Raw genomic sequence first — 6,069 nt, 5'->3', positions numbered from 1 at the left:
GCTTCAAGACATCTGTAGCCTTTCTGAAGAGACAATTATAAAACAAAGTGCTACGCCTTCATCTCAGTCTTTGCAATTGTAAGCATTTATACTAAGAAAATAATTGGAGATGTGTACAGGGATTTCTGTACAAGGATGGTAATCATATATTTCTTTTTCTTTTCTGTTGTTTAGCATTGACTGGAATCAATACTAAACAATCAATAAACATTCCAAAATAGAGAAGGATAGTTAAATAAATTAAGATATAACCATGAGAATACTATGTACACATTTACAAATCATGTTTTCAAATAATATTTAATGATGTGAAAAGTATTCGTGAAAAAGTAGGCTAGAAACCAATAGATGGCAATTTTGTTAAAAAGAAAAAGTACAAATTTAAGCTTAGGCATTATTGTCTCTCCAGTAGTGATCAAAGTTTCACATATGGCAGGTACTTAGAAATATCTCTTTGTTCTTCAATACAATTAAAAACTCCTGCTCTTCAAAAAACATTGTTAAGAAAATAAAGACCAGCTACAAACTAGGAGAAAATATTTGTAGAACACATTTCTGATAAATACTGGAATCTAGACTTATAAAGAATTCTTACAGCTCAATAACAAACAACTCAATTAAAAAATGAGCAATAGGGCTGGCCCCATGACATAGTGGTTGAGTTTGGCATGCTCAGCTTTGGTGGTTCAGGTTTGAGAGTTTGGATCCTGGGCGCAGACCTACACTGCTCGTCAGCCGTGCTTTGGCGTGACCCACATACAAAGTGGAGGAGGACTGGCACAGATGTTAGCTCAGGGTGAATCTTACCCAGCAAAAAAAAAAAAAAAAAAAAAGATATTTAAAAAAAAAAATGAGCAAAAGATCCAAATAAAAACTCCACAAAGTAGAGATATTGACAACAAATAAGCACATAAAAAGATGCTCTACATCATTAATCCAATAGGGAAATGCAAATTAAAACCACAATGAGGTATGCTATATATGTATTAGAATGGCTCAACTTAAAAAAAAAAAAGGGAAAATATAACACGTTGATGAAGATGTGGAGCAACTGAAACTCTCATACATGGCTGGTGGGAATGCAAATTGGTAAAGCCACTTTGGAAGTTAGTTTTCCAGTTTCTTATAAAATTAAACACACACTTACTTGACTTACAAACCAATTTCTAGGAATTTTCTCAAGAGAAAGAAAATATATGAACACACAAAAAAACCTGTATACAAATGTTTATAACAGCTCTATTCACAATTGCCAAAAGTGAGAAAAACCCAAAAGTCCATCAAGTGTAGAATGGATAAACAGATTGTGGTATATCCAATAGAATAGTACTCAGCAATAAAAAAGAATAAACAGATACAACATGCATAAATCTCAAAAGCATTATACTAAATGAGAGACGTGAGACTAACAAAGCTACTTACTGTATAACTCCATTTATATATGTTCTTGAAAAATCAAAACTACGGGAATAGAAATCTGATCAGTGATTGCCAGAGGAAGGGGTGGGAAGAGTGGTCTGACCACAAAGAAGCAGGAGGCGACTTTTTGGGTCTGATAGACATGTTCTATATCTTGATTGTGGTGGTGATTACATTCATCACACAATATATATATATATATATTTAAAAATGGTGAATTTTACTGTATGCAAATTATACCTTAGTAAACAAAAATATCTATTTGTTAAATAAATGAATGAGAATACTCCAAAATGTTAGGCATGGTTACCTATAGGTGAGAGTATTACCTGTTGATTTTTATTATCTTCTCTCAGTTTTTCTATATTACTTTTTATTTTTATTTATTTATTTTTTGCTGAGGAAGATTCACCCTGAGCTAACATCTGTGCGAATCTTCCTCTATTTTGTATGTGGGATGCCGCCACAGCATGGCCGCCGACAAATAGTGAAGGTCCGCGCCTGGGAACCAAACCCAGGCTGCCAAAGTGGAGCACGCCAAACTTAATGACCAGGCCACGGGGCTGGCCCCTGCATTACTTTTTAAATCAATAAAAACCAATAAGACACCAAAAGTAAAGGCAACAAAAGCAAAAATAAACAAATGGGACATCAAACTAACTTCTGAAAATCTCATCCAAGGAAGGCAACATGTTATTACCTTTTAAATAGGCTTGTAAACCTCATTTTAAGAGAGGCATCAGCCTAGTTAACCACAAGGGGAGAGTAGTTCATGCTAGGACCAAAGTATTTGGAATTGTGCTTAGTAAAGCTAAAAGCCTAGTAAAATGGTTTCTCATGATGATGAGGTTCCAGATAGCTTTTTGTCTTTTAATGAAAGAACAATATAACATTAAAGACATTAATAATATTGCAGAATTATACACTTTCAGTGTAGTACTTTCTTCTTTTGTGTGTGAGGAGTCATTATTACCTTCTTCATGCCCACATATTTTTGCAGTGTGCATCTCATTTTTATATTTTACTTTTTTCTCTTAAAATTATTTACATATGGCATCTAATGCCCAGTTCTGAAAGTATGAGAAATCGATGTCAGAAATCACGGGCAAGAAAGCTAACTGGAAGGGGGATGACTCTTACATGGTGGGATCCTTTAGAGGAAAGCCCCCTTCAAGGGGCCCTGCCCCTGTTTTGTAAGATGTCTGAGTTTTCAGTGCCTGCCTGAGGTCACCAGCTTCCTTTGCCTGTTTTTAAGATGTAGCCTGCCTTCCTCTGCCCTCTGTCTCCAAAACACCAGGATTTTCCTTTCCTCCAGGGACATTTTTAATTCCTGGTATTCTTTAGCAGCAAACTTGTGCTGTCTTCTGTCTCCATTTGCTGGACCCGAAACAAAGAATCTGTTAATAATTCGGAGATGTACGTAGGGTCTTTCCTTTCAGTTGCCACACAGACACACACCTTTGCAGATGGGGGATTTCCCCCACAACAAAACAAGTCTTGAGTCTGTGTGCAGGATGGCAGATAGACATAGTTTTGAAGTGAGTCAATCTTGATAATAAGGTAAACAGGGAAGAGTATACTTTCTTTTGCCTTGGGCCTTGAAGTTTTAGTCGTGGTTGTTAGAGCAAAGAGGCAAATAGTCTTCATTAGAAGATAATAATAGTCACTTGTTTATATGTGAGAAGATTAGTGAAAACACTAATTTCTGCAACCCCCACTACCTATAAAGTAAAACTGTACTTACCTCATTTTACAGGTGGGAAAAGGCAATAAAAAGAGGCAAATTAGTTGTTAAACACTGTGAAATGGCAGAGAAACGACTGGAAGCTGCTGTTGATCCATTGTTTGCCCAATCTTTGTTGTTGTCCAGGAGCTTGACATACCCATGAAGCATCTGGAAAGTCATACTGGGAATCTGTATAACATACGGATGAGAAAACAGCCCAAGAGCAACACACTCTCTTAGCAGATGCTAATAATAGGTTATAGGTCACAGGGATGAGTGACCCTTCCATATGTTAGAAAGTTTCAAGTAGCAAAGATTCTGAAAAGAGTTCCAACTGTAGCCACACTGGGCCATGGGAAAGAGATGGTTTGAAAGTTCACCAGTCACCAGACTTTTGCACGCCAGTGTTTGACTGTATCTGCTCTGCTGATGGCTTCCCAGCCCTCCTGCCCAAGGCCCGCCCTGCTTTTTCTGTTAGAGGGAAAACTAGAGCCGGGAATTCATAGTGAACATTTTCGCTGTACAGGCATACCTTGGAGATATTGCCAGTTCAGTTCCAGACCATCACAATAAAGCATATATTGCAATAAAGCAAGTCACACAAATATTTTGGTTTCCCAGTGCATATATAAGTTATGTTAACACTATACTATAGTTTATTAAGTGTGCAATACCATCATATCTTAAAAAAAAATGTATATACTTTAATTAAAAAATACTTTATTGCTAAAAAATGCTAACAATCATCGAGCCTTCAGCAAGTCATAATCTTTTTGCTGGTGGAAGGTCTTGCCTCAATGTTGATATCTGCTGACTAATCAGAGTAGTGGTTGCTGAAGGGTAGGGGTGGCTGTGGCAATTTCTTAAAATAAGACAACAACGAAGCTTGCTGCATCAACTGACTCTTCCTTTCATGAACAATTTCTCTGCGGCATGTGATGCTGTTTGATAGCACCTAACCCACAGCAGAACTTCTTTTAAAATTAGAGTCAATCCTTTCAAACTCTGAAATTGCTTTATCAACTAAGTTCACATAATATTCTAAATCCTTTGTTGTCATTTCAACAATCTTCACAGCATCTTCCCCAGGAGTAGATTCCATCTCAAGAAACTACTTTCTTTGTTCATCCAGAAGAAACAAGTCCTCATCCATTCAAGTTTTTTTTTTCCCCCCCGGTAAGGAAGATTCGCACTGAGCTAACATCTGTGCCAGTCTTCCTCTATTTTGTATGTGGGACGCTGCCACAGCGTGGCTTGAGGAGCGATGTGTAGGTCTGTGCCTGCAAAGGATCCAAATCTGCAAACCCCGGTCTGCTGAAGCAGAGCGCATGAACTTAACCACTATGCCACCGGGATAGTGGCCTGCATCCATTCAAGTTTTATCATGAGATTGCAGCAATTCAAACATATCTTCAGGTTCCACTTCTAATTCTGGTTCTCTTGCTATTTCTACCACATCTGCAGTTACTGCCTCCACTGACATCTTGAACCCCTCAAACTCATCCATGAGGATTAGAATCAACTTCTTCCAAACTCCTGTTGATGTTGATACTTGACCTCTTCCCATGAATCATGAATGTTCTTAATGGCATCTAGAATGGTGAATCCTTTCCAGAAGGTTTTCAATTTATTTTGCCCAAATCCATCAGAGGAATCACTATGTAGGGCAGCTCTAGCATTATGAAATGTATTTCTTAAATAATAAGACTTGAAAGTCTTGAAATTACTCCTTGAACCATGGGCTGCAGAATGGATGTTGTGTTAGCAGGCGTGAAAACAACATTAATCTCCTTGTACATCTCCATCAGAGCTCTTGGTTGACCAGGTGCATTGTCAGTGAGCAGTAATATTTTGAAAGGAATCATATTTTCTGAGCAGTAGGTCTCAACAGTGGGCTTAGAATATTCAGTAAACCATGTTAGAAACAGATGTGCTTTCATCCAGGCTCTGTTGTTCCATTTATAGAGCACAGGCAGAGCAGATTTAGTGTAATTCTTAAGGGCCCTATGATTTTTGGAATGGTAAAAGAGCAGTGGCTTCAACTTAAAGTCACCAGCTGCATTACCCACTAACAAGGGAGTCAGTCTGTCCTTTGAAGCTTTGAAGCCAGGCATTGACTTCTCTCTAGCTGTGAAAGTCCTAGACGGCATCTTCTTCCAATATAAGGTTGTTTCACCTACATTGAAAATCTGCTGTTTGGTGTATCCACCTTCATGAATTATCTTAGCTAGATGTTCTGGATAACTTGCTGCAGCTTCTACATCAGCACTTGCTGCTTCATCTTACACTTTTATGTTATGGAGATGGCTTCTTTCCCTAAACCTCATCAACCAACCTCTGCTAGCTTCAAACTTTTCTTCTGTAGCTTCCTCACCTCTCTCAGCCTTCATAGAATTGAAGAGAGTTAGGGCCTTGCTGTGGATTAGGCTTTGGCTTTAGAGAATGTTGTGGCTGATTTGATCTTCTATCCAGACCACTAAAACTTTCCCCATATCAGCAATAAGGCTGTTTTGCTTTCTTATCATTTGTGTGTTCACTGGAGTAGCACTTTTAATTTCCTTCAAGAATTTTCCTTTGCATTCACAACTTTGCTAACTGTTTGGCACAAGAGGCCTAGCTTTTAGCCTATCTTGGCTTTTGACATGCCTTCCTCACTAAGCTTAATCATTTCTAGGTTGTGATTTAAAGTGAGAGACATGTAAGTCTTCCTTTCACTTGAACACTTAGAGGCCATTGTAGGGTTATTAATTGGCCTAATTTAAATATTGTTGTGTCTCAGGGAATAGGGAGGCCTAAGGAGAGGGAAAGAGATGGGAGAATGGCCGGTCAGCGGAGCAGTCAGAACACACACAACATTTATTGATTAAATTCGCCATCTTATATGGGCATGGTTCATGGCACCGCAAAACAGTTACAATAATAAC

This window comes from Ceratotherium simum, chromosome 9 (assembly GCF_057802395.1).
Source record: "Ceratotherium simum simum isolate JZ-2026a chromosome 9, ASM5780239v1, whole genome shotgun sequence".
NCBI lineage: Eukaryota > Metazoa > Chordata > Mammalia > Perissodactyla > Rhinocerotidae > Ceratotherium > Ceratotherium simum.
This window is presented reverse-complemented; position numbering follows the sequence as displayed.